Genomic DNA, 20,977 nt, shown 5'->3' on the forward strand with positions numbered 1-20,977 from the left:
GGGTTTCTTTTTTTATTTGTCTTTTTGGTAGCTTCTGGGGTTTCATGTCATCCAAGAAGGATAAATGCCAGTGTGGGAGACAGAGTCCCCATAAAGACTGTCACAAACAGTGTCAGTTTTGCCTTGAAGCCTCGCACGACCATATATCCTCTTGTATCTGTCAGGCTTTTGTACCTAAAACTTTGTGTAGTAGATTTTCTTCTTTGGCGCTGTATCTTGTGAATCAGTGACTTAAACTTGTAGCGAAAGATACTATGGAGGGAACTTCCCATCCCAAGCAACAGCCATCAGGGAGAAGAAGGCTAAGAAGCCTAGGCCAGAATCTTCTGCAGTTCAGCCTCAGCTGGACATTTCTCCTGAGGTAAGTGAATGCCGGAGGTTCACCCGGCTCTGTTGTTGGATTCTTCTGCCATGACCGTGTTGGAGGTCGGCAGGGATCCAACTTTAAGCATGCCCGAGGAGGCTTTGCAGACGTCTGTTTCGGACATTCAGGGGGAACCATAGCTGATAATTTTTGGGGGCCTAGGGGTGTTCCTCAGATTTTAGTCAGAGAAGAAGTTCCAACTACTGTTATTGAATGGTGTGCTGGGACAGAGCTTTCCAAGTTTTATAAGGCAGACATCCCATTAAAGAAAAAACAAAAAACTAAACATGTTTCTCCTGCCCCTAAGGATTCACAGAGTGAGTGGCAGGCCTTCAATCAGGCTTTGTTTAGTGCTTTGATGGCACTGAAATCTCCTCAGGGTGTTTCTGTTCCAGCTCCCCCTTGGTCCTCTACTCCATTTAAAAGACCCAGGGAACAGGATTCCTCTGAGGAGAAGTTGTATTCTGATGAGGAATCCCTTGCTTACTCTTCTAAAATTCCTTCTCTTTTGAACTATGGGGTCAGAGGAAGAGGGATCAACCAGTCCTGATACTCTATCTGAAGAGATTTCTTTTGGGGACACAATCTCTAGGATGATGGAGTATTTTAAATGGGATTGTGCTCAGGTCTCTGAGATCCATAAGGCGTATTATGAGTTGCTGCAGATGGAATCTCCTAAACCTTCTGATGTTCCTCCTGTTTTGGTTGCTTTGTTGGATGCATTTTTCAATACCTCTAAAGCTCCTGATTCTCAGCGTCCTACTCCCCAAAAAACTGATAGGTTGGTAGGGTGCCTGAGGACTGTAACTTTTTATTCAAGTCTCCTGCTGCTGACCCCTCAGTGGAATCTGTAGCCTCTGCCAAGCCCTCTCAATTGCTTCCTTCACCCAAGTTACTGACTTCTAATAAAGTCAGCAAAACCATGGACAGACTAGGCAAGAAGATTTACATCTCGGCTACCTTGGCTTTTAGGGCCATTAATTATCAGATCCATATGTCCAGGTATGTATTGGCTCCTATTTCAAGCTTTTCAGTTTATTTCTGATCTTCCAAACTCTGGGGATAAAACTTCTGCTCTTTCCGCGTTAGAAACTTCCTCACAGGTGGCTTGTCATTCCATCAAGTGTAGTTATGATGCAGCAGATGTGTCTTCTAGGGCGGCTGCTTTTGGGTCAGTGATGAGGATGTGTTCTTGGCTTTGGCTTCAACCATTGCCTGATGATATCAAGGCTAAGTTGATGGATGCCCCTCTTGATAATAAACACCTGTTTGGGAAAGCTGTTGCTGATTTGTTTAAGTCCCTTCAGGATAAGGGGAAGGCCTTACAGGAACTCAAACATTTGTTTGTTTCTCCTGTTCCTATATTTCAGAGAAACTACCCCTATAAGCCAGCCTTTGTTCGCAGGCAATCTTGCCCTCCTCCTAATGGCAAAAAGGGTGGCAAGCAGGCTCCTTCTGCTAAGGCTACTCATACTTCAGGGACTCAGAAGTCTTTCTTTCCAGATAAACCAGGTGCTGTCTGACTATATGTTTTTCCCAGCCACGTTCCTCTTTCTCTTCACTTCTCTCTCTCTCCCTGTTTAGCTATAGATTACTCAGGATTCCTGAGTTATGTCCATTATTCACCAGGGGTATATCCCCTTTTATGGATATCCCTCAGCCTCCTCAGCAACAACTCTCCTTTTTCCCAGAGGTGCTTTGGGACCTTTTAACTCAGGGTGCTATTCAAGAGGTGCCTGTGTCCCAAACGGGGAGGGGGGGGGTTACTCCAGGATGTTTCTAGTACCCAGAAAAGAGGGTACTTGGAGACCAATTCTAGACCTTTCTAATCTAAAAACTTTTCTAAAGCTGCCCACTTTTGGAATGTTGTCCCTTCAGACTTTCTTCCCTGTTTTGCTTCCTCAGGATTATATGGTGTCTCTGGATTTCAAGGATACTTATCTCCATATTCCGATTCATCCCCGCTTCATGAAGTTTTTGTGTTTCTCTGTTGCGTCTTGGCATTTTCAGTTCTCTGCTTTGCCCTTTGGCCTTTCTGCTGCCCCCAAGGGTATTCACCAAATGCCTCACTTCTGTTTTTGTTTTTTACAGGTTTCAGGGGATCCAAGTATTTACCTACTTGGATGACCTGCTGTTTCAGGCATCCTGTCCAGAGATCCTGTTGCAAAATCTTCATTTTTGCCATCTCATCTGTCTTCTTCAGAGCTCGGGGTTTACAATCAACCTCTTCTCTGACTCCTTCTTAGTACCATGCTTTTCTGGGTTGCAAGATTCAGATGGTGCCTATACTAGCATCCCTGCCTCCTCCCAAGGCCTCAACTCTCATTTCCTTCTTTCAAACTCTTCTTCCACTGGCCGCGATCACAGCCAGGGAGTTTCTGAAAGTTCTGGGGTTCATGGTATACACCATCCCTATGCTTCCTGTGAGGAAGTTTCAGTGGTTCCTGAAGTCACTTTGGCTTCAACATGCACACCCCCTAGAATTTGTGGTTCCTGTTCTACCTTGTTGTAAGAAGGAACTTCACTGGTGGATCCAGCTGTTTTCCTTAAATTCAGTGCTCCCTTTTCATCCCCCTCTTCCCTCTCAGGAGCTGTTCACAGATGCTTCAGATGTGGGATGGGTAGTAGCTTCTGGCTCCGTAAAGGTACAGGGGTTCTGGTATCCTCTTCAACAGAAGGAACACATCAGTGTCAAAGAGATGAGAGCCCTTCTGCTGGCTCTTCAGGCTTTTCATCTTCTTTTCTCCCCAGGACCTCTCAAGGTATTTACAGACAACGCCACAGTGATGTGGTATGTAAACAAATGTGGGGAACAAGATCTTATCTTCTTTGCTGGTTGGCACTCCTGGTATGGAATTTTGCTGTCCAGTATCAATTGACTCTTTAGGCAGTTTACATTCCCTCGGGTCAAAACACTGTGGCAAACACTCTGAGCAAGTCTTTAACTCAATCCCACAAATGGATGATTCACAGGGATGTGTTTGTGGACATTGTCCACCAATGGGGTACTCTTCAAGTAAATCTATTTGCCTCCCCTCTGAACAGACAATTTCCTTTATTTTGTGCCAGGTCCTCTGGTTTGGAAGGTGGACACCCTCTCTTTCTTGGAAGGGGATGTTTCTTGATTCTTTCCCTTCCCTTCCCCTCATTCCAAAAGTCCTGTTCAAAATTCAGCAGGATGCTCCCAAAATCTTGTCGGTGACCCCCTTTTGACCGAGACAGCATTGGTTCCCTCTTCTGCATTTAGCCAAGGGCAGTCATCACAAGTTAGATCACAGGGTGGACCTACTCACATAAGACAAGGGATCTCTCATCCATCCCCACCTGTCCACTCTTCAGCTGACACTGTAGGTGATAAGATTTTGATTCCACATAGGCACCTTTTTTTTCTGAGGATGTGCTTTGTGTCCTGCAGGAGGCCAGGAAACCCAATACTAGGAAATCTTACTTATCCAAATGGAAGAGGTTTTCTGTTTGGTGTCTCTCTTGTAACCTGGATCCACTTTCTGTACACGTTCCTTTGGTTATTTCTTATTTGTTTGAAATGCTCAGTGCTGGGTTGGCTTATTCTTCTGCTAAGGCCCACTTATCAGCTATCTCTGCTTGTCTACATTATCTCTTCCTTTAGTTTCTAGATTTGAAGCTAAACAATTCGTTAAAGGTGTCCTTCATATTAGGCCTCCCAGGAAGCCTGATCCTCCTCCCCTGGGAATCTTAATTTTGTTTTGGAAAAATAGAGTCAGGCTCCTTTTGAGCCTGTTGCTTCAGCTTCCTTGCAACATTGCTCTTGGAAGACTGTACTTTTGTTAGCCCTCACTTCTTCCAGACAGGTATCTGAGTTTCAAGCCCTTATGGCTTGTCCTCCTTTTGTGGTGTTTCATAAGGACAAAGTATCCTTTGATACTAATTCTTCTTTTATGCCCAATGTGGTGAGTGAGTTTTCCCTTAATCAGTTTATTCATTTGCCCACTTTTTTCACTTTTGTTCCCTTCTCCACAATCTGCTAGTGAGAAGGTGCTGCCACACATTAGATGTGCATGGACAACTCAGATTTTATTTGGATAAGACTAAGACTATTAGGACATGTGATCAGCTATTTTGTTTTCTTTCATCCCAAGTCCTTGGAACTAGCTATATCCAAGTAGACTATTTCTTAGGTTCATAGGTGTGTACTAGGCTAATGGCCCTGGAGCCTTTACAAACCTAACCCATATAAGTGCCCTGGCATTGTGCCACCCACATTAGTTCCCAGTGGCTCTATCAAGTAGAGCCACTGGAGTGATCCCCGGGGTGAACTTTCTATTTCCCGTCCGCTCATCAAGATTTCTCTTGAAGAGGGCCAGTGAGGTGCTCAGCTTGACATGTATGGGAAGTCTATTCCAGAGCATGGGCAGTCTCTGGGTTATGAACCTGTCCCTCCAGCATGTTCTGTCGATTGTCGTAATGAGGCTGAGGTTTCTGGAGTGTGTGGTGCAGAGGGATTTGGATTTCTTTAGATGTAGCATTTCTAACAGAGCTAGGTCAGACATGGCTTTGTAAGTCAAGCAGAGATCGCCTCTTAGTAGATGATGTGAGACAGAGAATAGCTGGAATTTTTTGAGTCTGTCCATGTAGGACATGTGTTTAAAGCCTAGGATCTTCTTCATGAGGTACTTTTGTGGCCTTTCCAGCTGTTGCATGTATCTAGTGAGGTACATGCTAAATGGGGCATTATACTCGATGATTGGCCTAATGAGGGAAGAATAGAGAGAGATGATGACCTCTGTCTTCCTGGATGCAAACCCTTGGTAATGAGATGTGTCACATAGAAGGACTTTCTGACTACAGGGCAATGTGGTGGTCGAAGGAGAGGTTGCTGTCAACCTTTGTCCTCAGATCTCTTATAACACCTTCAGTGTTCAATGGGCTCCCATCAATGTGGTAATTAGTGGGAACTGATTTTTTCCCAAAGGGGATGACTACGCATTTTTTGGCATTAAACTTAAGGCCATGGTTACGACATCAGTCATTGGTCTCAGTGAGGCATTTCTGTAAGATGTCTACATCACTTGGGGAGATAATAATGGCTCCCAGCTTGCAGTTGTCTGTGAACTTGGTCAGCCAGCGTCCCTCTGTGTTGGCCTGAACTTCTGAGAAGTAGATGTCAAACAAGACAGGATGCAGGACTCATCCCTGTGGGACTACACTCGTGACTGGTTGCCAGTCTGACTTGGAGTGCGTTACTTTCACACTGTGGGTTCTATCTCTGAGCCAATTTGCAAACCACCTACTGATATAGGGGTTGATGCCTAGTTTGGTGAGTTTATCAATAATTCTTGAGTGGGGAATGGTATCAAAGGCCTTGGCCAGATCAAGGTAGGCTGTATGAACTGCCTTGTCCTCATCCACAGCTCTGGTGACTGACTTAAAGAAGTCAGCCAGGTTGAGCAGGCATGATCTACCTTTCACAAAACCATATTGCTTGGGATCTAGAGTTTGAAGATTCCCTATATCCTTGTTAATTAGGTCCATGATGATGTGCTCCATAGCCTTACATATCAGACTCAGACTAATGGGGTGATAATTCCCAGGGTCTGTAGTTGCTCCCCCTTTATGGAGAGGGGTGACTGTAGTAGTGCGCCATTCGGTAGGGACAAAGCCTGAGGTGAAGCTGTTATTGAACAGGGCACACAGATGTGGTTCCAGTTGACTTTGTAGTTCATGTAGAACACATCCAGGGATATTGTCAGGTTCCCATGGAAGCTGTATTCTTGGCCTTGGACAATGCAGCTTTAACCTGTGCTGCAGTAATGCTGGGTGCCTGGCATTCCTCTGGTATTGTGATTGGTCCTTTGGGGGGGAGGGTAAAGTTGGCACTGAATCTGTTAGCCAGTATGTTGGCAATATCTCTTGGCTCAGTATAGGAGGTACCATTTTGCAGTAACCTAGAGCAAACCTGAGTGTTGCCGTGGAGATTTTTGATATAAATATAGAAAGCTTTGTGGTTGTTTTTAGTGTCTGCCACAATTCTGCCTTCATAGCTGGCTTTAGAGGTTTTATTCTTGCATTTCAAAATCTATTTATTTTTGTTATTCCTTTCATGGTAAGAGCCTTCCATATTTTGTAAGGGCCCATTCTACTAGAGCTGTGGCTTCTTCTGGTGCTTTTTTCAAGGGTTTGGATATTAACTCTATTTTTGAGGCAGTTATCTGGACTTCTGTGCATACTTTTACCAAGCACTACAAGCTGGATGGAATCTCTAGAGCTAGAACTAGCTTTGCTAGGGCCATCCTTCATGGCTTCCTAGAGAGCTCTGCTGGTCCTTCCTCATCCCAAGTTTCTTCCTGAGCTTTAGCAGTCTCCCTAATATAATGAGTACTGCAACAGCGATATGGAAAGGCATAGTACAGTTGTGTAAAATCTTACCATGTCTTACCATAACAGTAGAAGTCCTTTCCTTCACTTTTGCAGTATTCACTCCCTCCATCCTCCCCCTGGCCCATTTCTCTTCTGGATGTACTAGTTACCTCTTAGTTTTCCTTGGACTGGTGTTCCTACTGGGGCTTTTAGTTCTGAGGTGGTACATCCGGATGTTACCTTTATGCCCTAAGCTAGGTGAGGAGCATACATGTGATGGACAGCGTACCTTAAAGCAACCTAAGGCTTTGATATACTGGCCAGATGTTGGGCTGCCCTAGGCAGGAAGTCCCTAATGTAATGAATACTGTAACAGTGAATGGAAGGACATCTACCATTATGGTAAGATTTTACACAACTGTGCTTTCTTTATTTGCAGGGTTTAGCATTTTCTATGAGTCTGTGATGTTCCACTAATGACACATCTCATTGGTAAATCTTGTTTGCTGTAGCATAGACTAAATTCAGACCTGCTGAATCTAGCTTTGTTTGTATAACTTGAGCACTAATCCACACCATCTTTTTTGGAGACGGTTCCCCTGCACCCTAGTGGCAGGAGTGTGCAGTTAGAACTTGTCTGATCGAAGACTGCTAGAACGGGGCTCAGTTTTTAGCCTTTTATTTGTTAATTTGTTTAAATCAGTTTGCTCATTTGCTACTGTTATATTAAAAAAAAATACACTTTATGCATCACCACTTAGCTAGGGTTAAACTATTCCAGGCAGCATAAAGTCTGCTCTTCAAATTTTCCCTTAGAACTAGACAGTTTTTTAGTTTTAGCACTCAAATCTGTTTCTTTGAGCTCAGCACTTGTTCAGAACTCATTGTAAGCACTAAATAAGCTACAAATTACTACAGCACTCAACTTTCCTCACTTGTCTAGAGGAAAACAGTTTTTAGTACTTAATAAGTAAACACCTATCCATGCATGTCTAAGGGTCAGCTCCTGGTATTTTCTCCTGTCTACCTGATGAATCTGGGCATCTTGGGGCAATGCAGCTATTGCTTCATGTACACAGCCAACCCTCTCCTCCTACCACCCAACATTACAACCTGTGAGAGATGCACTTATATAGCCAAACTGGAAGCAAAGCTCTCTTCACCCAAGACTGGACTAGACAGTCAAGAGGAGAAGGTAAACACTTGCACCACACCACACTCATCACATAGTCCCTCAAAACCTACACCACCAAAACACACACATAGCAACACAAAACACACACCTACATTCACGGAGGCTCTCAATAAAAATCTTCTCAAGCAACAGAGACCTCCAAAGCAGAAACGCATCTAACCACCCCCAACACAACCCAAGTGACACATAGCCCACAAATTCAGTGTGCCACTCAGCCACAACCCATAAGGCATAACAGCATACCCAACACTCTAGTCATACGTGACTCTATAGTCATGCACCCTGATGTTCCCCTCACCAGGCTAAACAAGGCAAAAGTTACTGTCAGCTGCCTGTCGGGTGCCAGGATCCGCCATATAATGCATGCACTCAGGTCACTCCACAACAAGTACAAATATGACTCTGTCATTGTCCCTGTTGGTGTGAATGACCTGAGATGTACCACCCTGGACTACATGAAAAGAGACATGGAGGACCTCTCCGATCTTGTAGCCCAGGCATGTATGACCCTAGCCCTGAGTAGCATCCTGCCATCACTCAGAATGATACCACAGTAAAAGGACAAAATTATTGACTTCAAAAATTGGCTAAGCTTCTGGTGTCATTCTAAGGGGTTCCAGTATCTGTCTGCCTGGGATGACATGATCGACAGACCACAATGCTTTGAAAGAGATGGCCTGCATCTGTCTCTCTTGGGATTCCGGATACTGGCTAAGGCTTTTGCCACCCCTATAGTGCCTTTTTCAGGCAAGGTTCAAATGACAAATTCACCACCGTAACCGGTACAAGCAAGCAAAATCTGAGGGTAATGCTACTCAATGCTAGAAGTCTAAACCTTAAAATGCATTCACTTGAGGCACCCCTTATAATGGAGAACATCAACATCTGTGCAATGACAGAGACCTGGTTCAAGGCTCCAGAGAGCACCCCTGCATTACCAGGCTATAATTCATACCACACCTTTTGGCCATCTAACCTGGACAGAAACACTAAAGGTGGAGGCTTTTTGCTCAGCATAATGCATCCAAGATTATCCAAGTGCAACTAACTCTAGGCAAGACCGCAGTCCAAATTGTAACTTGCTACAGATCCCCCACCATGCCCCAGGATTCCCACTCCTCATTTCTTGGTACACTGGAAAATATTAGGGTACAACCCAACACCCTAACAATAGGCAATTTCAACTATTCCACCATTAACTGGAAAAACTACTCTTATACCAACTCTTTTGCTCATGTTTTCTGGAATTCATAAATTCCAACGCCTTGGATCAACTTATTCACACCCCCACAAGGGGCAGCAATACCCTAGACCTGGTCATTACCAACATGGCTGACCGGTGTTCCACACCAGAGGTCAATTTCTCATAGGTCAGATCCGACCACAAGCTAATCAGCCTAGACATCCACATCCCACCCCCACCCCCCATTAGGGAAACCACCGTAAAAAAAATTCTCCAAAGCCAACTTCACGCTTCTTAAGACAGAAGTGGCAAACTTCATGACACCCACACAGACGGACAATAGCAGTACAACTGCTGAATCCTACACAAATGCACTTTATAAGTGCTTACATGAGTGTATGGATCATGCTATCCTCCAAAAAAAGGAAGCCAATCTGGTGGTCCCCTGCCATAAACAAACTCTACAACAGAAGAAAGAAACTGTTGCAAAAAAGAGTAAAATCCCTTGACTGGAAAGAACTCCATGGTCAGCCTCAGTAAGAAGCTGAGATCCCTCATAAAATCCTCCAAAGCTAGTTATGAAAACAAAATCGCCACTGAATCTAAAGTCAGCCACAAAGCATTCTATAGCTATGTCAAGAATCTCAATGGCAACACTCAGATCTGCTCTGAGTTATAGCACAATGGCACTAAATATACAGAACCAACTGATATTGCCAACATCCTGGCAGATTCAGTGCTAACTTTACCCCCCCCGCCCCAAAGGGAGCATCTCTATACCGGAAGAATGCAAAGTTCCTGTAATCACGGCTGCACAGGTAAAAAACACACTCTCCAAAGCCAAGAACACAGCATCCATAGGACCTGACAACATCCCAGGCTGCATTCTACATGAACTACAGAATGAACTGGCACCCCACCTAAGCACCATGTTCAATCATAGCCTCACTTCAGGCTTTGTGCCAACTGAATGGTACACAGCGACGGTTATCCCACTCCACAAAGGAGGAGCCACCACGGACCCCGGGCACTACTGTCCCATTAGCCTAATGAGCCAGGTCTTCAAGGCCATGGAACATATCATCATAGAACTTATAAACAAAGACATTCATAATCTCCAAACTCTGGACCCCACCCAGTTCGGGTTTGTAAAAGGCAGATCATGTCTCCTAAACCTGATTGACTTCTTTGAAGTGGTCACCAAAGCCATAGATGAGGGTAAGGTGGTTCACACAGCCTATCTAGATCTCGCCAAGGCTTTTGACACCATCCCCCACTCTGGAATTACAGATAAACTCACTAAACTAGGTATAAATCCCTATGTCACAAGATGGGTTGCCAACTGGCTCACTGACAGAACCCACACTGTGAAAGTAGCAGACTCCAAGTCTGACTTCAGACCAGTGACAAGTGGAGTACCACAGGGTTTAGTCCTGGGTCCTCTCCTGTTTGGTATCTACTTTTCTGAAGTACAGGATAACACAGAAGGTCTTTGGCTAACGAAGTTCACATATGACTGCAAACTGGGAGCCATAATTGAAACTCCTAATGATGTGGACATCCTACAAAAGGGCCTGACTGAGACAGATGCCTAGTGTCAACACCATGGCCTCAAGCTCAATGTCAAAAAGTGCATTGTCATCCTCTTTGGTAAAAACTCTGTACCCATGAGCTACCACATAGGTGGTAGTCTACTTAACACTGAAAGTGTGATAAGAGACCTTGGGACACAGGTGGACAGTAGTCTCTCCTTTGATAATCACATTGCCACAGTAGTCAGGAAATCCTTCTACGTGGCACACCTCATCACAAAAGGTTTCTCATCCAGGAAAAAAGAGGTCATTGTTCCCCTCTACTCGTCACTCATTAGACCCATTATAGAGTACAATGCCCCTTTTGGTATGTACCTCACAGGGCAACTACAACAACTGGAAAGGCCACAGAAATACCTCACAAAGAGGATTACCAGCCTCAAACATATGCCCTACGCAGACCATCTCAAAAAACTCCAGCTTTACTCCGTTGCATATATCTCTGCCTAACATACAAAGCTGTGTCAAACCCAGAACTGTTGGACATGCTCCACTTAAAGAAATCTCAATCCCTCTGAGCTACACACTCTAGGGACCCAAACCTTGTCACCACAATAAACAGAACATGCTGGAGGGATAGACTCCTGTCCCAGAGACTTCCCATACTCTGGAACAAACTACCTATTTCAAACAAAGCTCCTCATTAGCACTCTTCAAGAAAAATCTTTATGATTAGATGGGAAATAGGAAATTTGCCCCGGGGATCACCTCTGTGGCTCTGCTCGACAGGGGCACCGGAAAATAATTTTCTTGGGTGGCGAAAGCCAGGGTACCTTTTTGGCTAAGCTTGTATAGGCCCTAGGGCCGATAGCCTAGTACCTACCTATGAACCTATAAGCTAGTTATCTTAGGAGTCCTATTTACACCTTTGTGTTATGTATCTGCTTCAGGATCAAATACTGTGTTGAAGTCTCTCCCCAGCAATCTAATTATTGGACCGTATATGTTGACAAATGTTATTTATTAAATCTGTCCATTTAATGATGCTATCATTGTTTGGGCCACACACATTTATTAGTGAACCAGATGATGTTCATCATTATCTCACTGTCTCATGATTTTATATAAATTTTCCACCTCACCTTTGATTAACTGCACCAATAGTATAGCTCTTCCTCCTTAGCCGCATTCATTGCATTAAAAAATACTTTGCCCTTCCACATGTTAGCTAGCATATTTTCTTTTTTTTCCCCTTCAGTTTAATTTTCTGCAACAGGGCTATCTGTGGTCTGTATCTACTCAGTCATTCATTGACCACTTTTGACTGGAGCATGTGGCTCTGCCTTTAATATTTAAAGAAGTAAGTCTAATAGATGCCTTCACTTCCTCATTTGAGTTTTTTTGTTCTGGTCTGAGGTATTGATGTCTTTTCTCTAAGTTAGCACTTATTTTCTTCTTATTACTACAAGATTCTAGTTGCTGATTTAGGTTAGATACTACTAGGGTGACTCTGATGTTTTACACAATTCTCAGAAGTATTCTGACTGAATTACTTCAGCAGTTCCTCTGATGTGGTGGTCCTGCTCCCCTTTTTTTTATTTACTCCCTTCCTTTCTGGCTAAAGAGGTACAGTACAAGAGTCCTCTACACATTTGTTTAGAGATAATGTCGACCCACCCATTAATCATGTGATAAGTGACAAGTATACAAGCATGGTGATTTCTAAAATATAGAGTTTATTATTAGTCTTCACCTTTGCTTATATGTATGCTGAGTTAAGTGCATTATACCAGACATTGGAGCTCAGGAAAGTAAAGCTGGAGCATGAATTTACCCCTCTGGGTACATAACTACACAGTTGAACTGGTCAACTGGAGTATTTCATCATTTTTCTTTCTTCCTTGTTTTACTTTCAGCCCTGGTAGATGACCCAGCAAGGGGGATGGGGTGGTTGACTTGCTTTGATGTTATTAGAAAAAAGTGTCCTTTACCTCTTTCATTGGCATTTCACTCAGACAAAGTTGCTGTGCTGAAGAAAAACACAACATTAATCCACACAAAGCATCGTTTACATGGTCATGTAAGTTATTTATTTCCTTCCCTTCCCTACTACTCCTTTTTTACATTTCCTTTGCCTTCTAAACTTGAACAGTGTTAAGGAGGAAAGAAAAAATAAATCCACTTATTTTAACTTGTTAATATTGCCCTTGAGTATTTCGTATCCAAGCCAATATTATGTTTTTCCGATAGCTATTCATCCCCACAATAGAATTAAGGTTATGTTGAACTGGGTCTTTTTGGCATTTAGTAACACATTCTTATGAGCTTTTATATCCCTTTAGACCGATTGTGGAACATTATTGTTACTGGTGGCATTATTTTCATTAGGTGTTTTATGTCCATTAAGCCAGCTAGCTTCCAATTCCTGTAAAACCTGTGGCACATTATCTGGCTTGTGGAATTCTATTAGAGATTTTTCTTGTGTACTTGTTGCCATCCTTTTGTCAATTTCTGGGCCTACACTTAGTGTTGCAAACAACATCTGGTGTACTCCTCCATGGTTAGCTGGTCTGGAGACCATTTTGTCAATGGTCTTTCCTTTCTTAGACAATGGTGATTTAATAGGGGTTCCATTACTTGGCCAGTCTCGTCTTTGGCCTCAGTAGTTCCTGATGTGGAAACATCTGCATATGATCGCTTCTAATTTGTAAGTTCCCACTCCTTGAGAAAGACTTCCCCATCTCCTGAAATCAGAAATTGAAATGTGTGTCCCTTTAGTTATTTATAGCATAGTAGGATATCTTAGTGAGACACCAAACTCAAAGTCATGAACCCATCTTAGAGAAGGTGCTACTAATGCACAATTCTTACTTAATGGCCCACTATTTTAAGCTTAGTGCCAAATTCCCTCACCATCCTCTTTATTATTATGGTCAAGACATTTGAAAATTAAATGTCTCAGAAAAAGAGAGTTCATTTATTTACCTTGGATTCTATGTGCTCTTTCAATTTTAGGTGGTTATTTCACAGTTTAGCAGCCTTTTTTACTTCTCTGAGTAATAAAAGTCACTGTGTCTATCCCTTCTACATGTTCAGGCAGACCCAACACTCATTAAGTTATTCCATTGGGCTCTGTTTTCCATGTCATTAAGTTTAGCTTCCAGGTGGATCACATGTGCTTGTAGGTGTATGATATTTTTGGTGATGACACTTACTGCAAGCCGTTGTTTCTTCAAGTCTTCTTCTTACTGATGTGGGTTATTTTAGATTGCATTCAGCAATTGGTCATGATTGTGTACCATTATTTTTATCTGTGCTACATCAGCTGTGGTTGTGTGAAGCAGCACTGTGATACTTTCCTGTGTGGATTGTACGGCTTTTATGTCATCTTGTAGCATATCTCCTTGTTCTGTCATCTTAGCTGTCATTGCTCTTCTTTGCCTCTTTTATTATTTTAATTGTAGTCCAACCAAAAGTTTACACACCTGGAAACTCTCTAGTATGTAGACAGTAACAATTATTCTCTATTGTCCTTGTAAGGTTGGCTGAAAGGACCTAGATTTTAAATTTATTTTTTTTAGCATGCAGCAATTTACCACAGTGCTACGGATTAAGCCATGGTGTTCATGCACATACCCAAGTGCAAAGTGTTTTTTTCAGCATGACTTTATGGTAGCCAAAGTTTTAATTATCACCTTTCCTCTTCCCTCCTGGAATAACAGCTGAAGACCTTCACCAGTGCAGCCCAATATCTAACACTGAGCAGTCTTTTGTGTTACATGTAATAGATTGCATTAATCCCATAAGTAACTACAGAGATGTACTGATATGCACAGTGCTTTCAATGTGTATTTCTTATGTGCACTGCACACAGACCTTTGTGTAGTACATCTTCAAAACCTGTAGAGGTGATTAGCAGTACCATACAAGTAATATAGACATATATGTAACAAATACGTTCATAGGTTCATAGGTTCATAGGTTCATACTAGGCTATCTGCCCTGGGGCAATTATAAGCCTAGCCCGATTCTGTATGGCTTACGCCACCCCTTGATTTGAGTATACTGTGCCCTTTTTAAGGTTTAGTTTACTGTGCCTCTGTCTAATAGTGACACGGGAGTAATCACTGGGACAAACCTACGATCCCCCATCCACCTATCGAGATTCTTCTTGAAGAGATTCAGTGAGGTGCTCTGCCTCACATGAACTGGAATTCTATTCCAGAGCGAAGGGAGCCTCTGGGTTATGAACCTGTCCCTCCAGCAAGTTCTATTTATTTCTGTGCTGAGGTTCAAGTCCCTCGAGCGTGTGGCTCTAAGGGATTTAGATTTACTGACATGGAGCATGTCCATTAATTCTGGATTTGACATAGCTTTGTATGTCAGGCATAGATCGCCTCAAAGTAGGCGGTATGCAACTGAGTAGAGCTGGAGTTTTTAACCGAGCAGCATATGGCATCTGTTTGAGACCCTTGATCCTCTTGGTGAGATACTTTTGGGGTCTTTCTAATTGCTGCAGGTGTCGGGTAAGGTACATCCCAAAAGGGGCATTGTATTCTATGATGGGCCTGATGAGGGATGAATAAAGGGGCACGATTACCTCTCTTGATCTAGATGTGAAACCCTTCGTGATGAGGTGGGCTATGTAAAGGTCTTTCTAACCACTTTGGCAATGTGGTTTTCAAAGGAGAGATTGCTATCAACTTGGGTCCCCAGGTCCCTAATAACTTTCTTTGTACTTAATGGGTTTCCGCCTATGTGGTAATTTGTGGGCACATTGTTTTTGCCAAAGGGTATGACTATACATTTTTTGGCATTTAGCTTTAAACCATGGCGCTGGCACCAGTTATCTGTCTCTGTGAGACCTTTTTGAAGGATGTTTGTGTCAGCTGGAGAGTTGATTATGGCGCCCAGTTTGCAGTCGTCTGTGAACTTGGTGAGCCATAGTCCTCCCACGTTTACCTGTACCTCAGAAAAGTATATACCGAACAAGAGTGGTCCCAGGACAGAACCCTGTGGGACGCCACTTGTGATCGGTTTCGAGTCGGACATGGCTCCAGCAACTCTCACTCTGTGGGTTCTGTCTTTGAGCCAGTTTGCGACCCATCTTGTGACATAGGGGTTTATATTTAAGCTGGATAGCTTATCTATGATGCCCGAGTGGGGTATTGTGTCAAATGCCTTTGCAAGGTCCAGATAGGCTGTGTGGACTCCTTCCCTTCATCTATGGCTTTGGTGACTGTTTCGAAGAAGTCAACCAGGTTCAAAAGGCAGGATCTGCCCTTGACAAAGCCGAACTGGGTAGGATCTAGTGTCTTTAGGTCCCCAATGTCTTTGTTTATGAGCTCCATGATGATCCTCTACATAGCCTTGCAGACTAAGCTAGTCAGGCTTATGGGGCGATAGTTTCCAGGGTCCGTAGAGGCTCCACCTTTGTAAAGTGGGACCACTGTTGCTGTACGCCATTCTGTGGGCACATATCCTGTAGTGAGGCTGAGATTGTATAGCTGTTTTATTTGAGGGATTAGTTCCTCTTGGAGTTCATGTAGGACGCAACCTGGGACGCCATCTGGTCCCATGGAAGCAGTGTTTTTTGCTTTGGAGAGGGCAGCCTTCACCTGAGCATCAGAGATGTTTGGGAGGCAGCCCTCTGCCGGGATAGATACTTGCTCTTTGGGGGTCGAGAAGTTTGCACTGAACCTGTGTGCCAGGATATTGGCGATGTCTGTGGGTTCAGTGTATTTTTTGTCGTTTAGAATCAACTCAGAACAAGTCTGGGAGTTGCATCCCAGGTTTCTAACATAACTGAAAAAAGCCTTATGATTGTCTTTGGTGTTCTGTGCAATTTTTCTCTCGAAGCTGGCCTTGGAGGATTTTATGAGGGATCATAATTTTTTGCTAGTACTGATCAGAGATGCCTTCCCTATTAGGGATTTTGCTCTATCGTGTAGTAGCTTCCTCCTTCTGTTGTACAGTTTATTTATGGCAGGGGTCCACCAGACTGGACGCCTACCTTTGGATGATTGGGTCTTGGTTTTGTTTGGGATAGCATGATCCATGCATTCCTGGAGATGTCCATAAAATGCGTTTATATAGGATTCTGCAGTTTGGGCCGTAGTTTCCACTGGCCCTGGGGCCTTGAAGGATTCCACTTCAGTTTTGAGAAGTGAGAAGTTCGCTTTTGAGAAGTTTTTCACTGTGGTTTTCTGGGCTGGGGGTGGGGTCGGGATGTGGACATCCAGTGAAATTAATTTATGGTCTGATCTTACCAATGAGGGATATACTTCTGGTGTGGAGTATAGAGTCCCCATGTTGGTAATGATCAGGTCTAGTATGTTGTCCCCTCTTGTGGGAGTGGTGACTAGTTGTTCCATAGCATTTGAGTTTATAATTTCCAGGAACCTTTGGGCTAAGGTGCTGGGGCTTGAGTAGTGCTCCCAGTCAATGTTTGGGTAATTGAAGTCACCCAATATAATGGTGCAGGGAGAGATCTTCATGTTCTCCAATGTTTTCAGGAAAGCCGAGTGGGATTCCTGACTTTGAGAGGGTGGTCTGTAGGATGCTATAAACTGAAAAGCAGTCTTGCCCACTGTTAGTTGCACATGGATGGTCTCCGATACTTCGTGCAATGCCACTAACCTGGAGGTGTGGATATCCTTGATAAATATGGAAACTCCCCCTCCTTTTGTGGTTAGGTCCGGGTTTTGGGGCCGAAAAGCATGATATGAGGTATAGCCTGGCAGTGCTGGGGTGCTGTCTGGAGCCTTGAACCAGGTTTCTGTCACTGCACAAATATCGATGTTCTCCATACTGAGGAGAGCTTCGAGTGCATGCATCTTGAGGTTAAGACTTCTGGCATTTAGCAGCATTACCCTTAGTTTCTTGTTCCTTGTGCTGTCTATGGGGGTGGGTTTGACTTTTGAGCCTTGCCTAAAAAAGGCACTATGGGGTGGCAAGAGCCTTTGCCAATATCCGAAAGACCAGTGGTGACAGGTGCAAGCCGTCCCTAGCGAAACAACGTGGCTTATCGAGCATGTCATCCCAGGCTGACAGACACTGGAGCCCCTTTGAATGACACTAACATTTTAGCCAATTGTTAAAATCGATCATTTTGTCTTTGTACTGTGGCATCATTCTAGGTGAGGGTAAGATGCTGCTCAAGGTCAGGGTCATACCAGCCTGGGCTACATGATCAGAGAGCTCCTCTATGTCTCTTTTCATGTAGTCCAGGGAGGTACGTCTCAGGTCATTCACACCAGCATGTACAATGACTGAGTCATATTTGTATTTGCTTTGAAGTGACCTGAGTGCTTGCGTTATGTGGTGGATCCTAGCACCCGACAGGCAGCTCACCATGACCTTCTCTTTATTCAGCCTGGTGAGTGGGACGTCAGTGTGTCTGACAATAGAGTCCCCTATTACAAGAGTATCAGGTGTGTTATTCAGCCTTAAGGGCTGTGGCTGCTTGGCACACTGACTTTGTGGGTTATGTGTTGTGCGTGTTTTGTTTTGAGGTAGCGTTTGCTTGGATGTCTGCTTTGGTGGTCTCTGTTGCTTAGGTAGATTTTTATTTAGAGCCTCCGAGTATGTTTTTGTGTATTTATGTGTTTGGTTCACTGATGTGGTGGGACTATGTGATACTGGAATTGTGCTGTGTGAGGTTACCTTCTCCTCTTGACTGGTTACACCAGTTTTGAGATGAGAGAGCTCAGCCTCCAGTTTGGCTAAATAGTTGCATCTATCACATATATTTGAACCTGTTTGGAGGAGGAGAGGGTTGTCCGTATACATGAGACAGTTGTAACATTGCCTCAAAATTCCCAGATTCACCAGCTGGACTGGAGAGGAAACCATTGACTGACCTTTGGACATGCTAGAGTAATATAGGGAAACTGAATTTAAGACGGACCGATAGAGGACAGGGTAATCGTAGAGAGTATAAGAGTAAGTAGTGCTTATGGTTTAATAGTGCTAACTTGTAGGATTACTTAATTGGACCAGTGAAGGGCCTTAGAATGAGAATATGGTGTTTAAAATGAGAGATAGAGCAGTTCTAAGGGAAAAAGTGAAGAGCAGACTTTGTGGAGCCAGGAATAGTTTAAACCCAATTAGGCGGCGCTGCCCGCTGTTGCGCTATGCTCAAAACCACGCAAAACCACGCAAAAGAGGGTTTTAAGAGAGGAAGATGAAGGAGTTTTGGAACTGACCCAAAATGGCCAATAAAACTACAGTTTCAAGTCAGTAACCACTCCCACAGGGGCAGGCAGGCTGCTCAATGTTTTTCACTGCCACTGATCAACAGAGAGACTTCCCTTTAGCCCAAGCAAAAAATGGCCTCTCAGAAACTAACAAACAGTTCAAGAACAGCAAGCCTGTAACTGAACTTTTTTAAATCACAGAAAAGTGGGGAAAAAAGCAAGATTTTTTTGTCTTTTTGTTTTTTTCAGAGATAGCAGAGGTTCACAAGTATCAACAAGTTATAACAGTGCAGTAAATGACCCCACACAAGAGTGCTAGGCCAAAGACAGATAAAATGCAAGTTTTGAGAAAAAAAAAGATTTTAAAAATAAGTGCAAACAGGAAATTCAGTAAACAACTCTAGTTTGTGCTCTAAATACAGTTACTAATGCAGAAATCAAGTTTAACAAGCCAGAAAATGCTCAAAATAGGTGGCTATGCAGAAAAACTTAGCAAATAAACAGAGGAAAATTACTTAAAATCTTAAAAGTGTCTCCTTTTTTCTCTCAGCGTTTTCTCCTCTTGGTGGGTGCTTCACCAACAGCCAACAAGCCTGAAAAGATGCCAAAACCACGAGGCAACCAGGTTTTATGAGAGGAAGATGAAGGAGTTTTGGAATTGACCCAAAATGGCCAATAAAACTACAGTTTCAAGTCAGTAACCACTCCCACAGGGGCAGGCAGGCTGCTCAATGTTTTTCACTGCCACTGATCAACAGAGAGACTTCCCTTTAGCCCAAGCAAAAAATGGCCTCACAGAAACTTACAAACAGTTCAAGAACAGCAAGCCTGTAAATGAACTTTTTTAAATCTCAGAAAAGTGGGAAAAAAGCCAGATTATTTTTGTTTTTTTGTTTTTTTAGAGATAGCAGAGGTTCACAAGTATCAACAAGTTATAACAGTGCAGTAAACTACCCCACACAAGAGTTCTCGGCCAAAGACAGATAAAATGCATGTTTTGAGAAAAAAACGATTTTAAAAATAAGTGCAAACAGGAAATTCAGTAAACAGCTCTAGGTTGTGCTCTAAATGCAGTTACTAATGCAGAAATCAAGTTTAACAAGCCAGAAAATGCTCAAAATAGGTGGCTATGCAGAAAAACTTAGCAAATAAACAGAGGAAAAATACTTAAAATCTCAAAAGTGGCTCCTTTCTTCTCTCAGCGTTTTCTCCTCTTGGTGGGTGCTTCACCAACAGCCAACAAGCCTGAAAAGACGCCAAAACCACGAGGCAACCAGGTTTTAAGAGAGGAAGATGAAGGAGTTTTGGAATTGACCCGAAATGGCCAATAAAACTACAGTTTCAAGTCAGTAACCACTCCCACAGGGGCAGGCAGGCTGCTCAATGTTTTTCACTGCCACTGATCAACAGAGAGACTGCCCTTTAGCCCAAGCAAAAAATGGCCTCACAGAAATTTACAAACAGTTCAAGAACAGCAAGCCTGTAACTGAACTTTTTTAAATCTCAGAAAAGTGGCTAAAAAGCAAGATTTTTTTGTTTTTTTTGTTTTTTTCAGAGATAGCAGAGGTTCACAAGTATCAACAAGTTATAACAGTGCAGTAAATGACCCCACACAAGAGTGCTAGGCCAAAGACAGATAAAATGCATGTTTTGAGAAAAAAACGATTTTAAAAATAAGTGCAAACAGGAAATTCAGTAAACAGCTATATGTTGTGCTCTAAATGCAGTTACTAATGCAGAAATCAAGTTTAACAAGCCAGAAAATGCTCAAAATAGGCGGCTATGCAGAAAAACTTAGCAAATAAACAGAGGAAAAATACTTAAAATCTCAAAAGTGTCTCCTTTCTTCTCTCAGCGTTTTCTCCTCTTGGTGGGTGCTTCACCAACAGCCAACAAGCCTGAAAAGATGCCAAAACCACGAGGCAACCAGGTTTTATGAGAGGAAGATGAAGGAGTTTTGGAATTGACCCAAAATGGCCAATAAAACTACAGTTTCAAGTTAGTAACCACTCCCAGAGGGGCAGGCAGGCTGCTCAATGTTTTTCACTGCCACTGATCAACAGAGAGACTTCCCTTTAGCCCAAGCAAAAAATGGCCACACAGAAACTTACAAACAGTTCAAGAACAGCAAGCCTGTAACTGAACTTTTTTAAATCTCAGAAAAGTGGG

At 43.2% G+C, this 20,977-nt stretch overlaps 1 protein-coding gene across 1 annotated transcript in view; it reads left to right on the forward strand.

Annotated features, from left to right (window-relative positions):
• FHDC1 (FH2 domain containing 1) overlaps window positions 1-20,977 on the forward strand; it is a 1,772,510-nt gene that overhangs the window by 388,495 nt on the left and 1,363,038 nt on the right. The gene's annotated exons all lie outside the window — the stretch shown is intronic.

This window comes from Protopterus annectens, chromosome 2.part1 (genome assembly GCF_019279795.1).
Source record: "Protopterus annectens isolate FY-2018-M chromosome 2.part1, PAN1.0, whole genome shotgun sequence".
Lineage (NCBI taxonomy): Eukaryota > Metazoa > Chordata > Ceratodontiformes > Protopteridae > Protopterus > Protopterus annectens.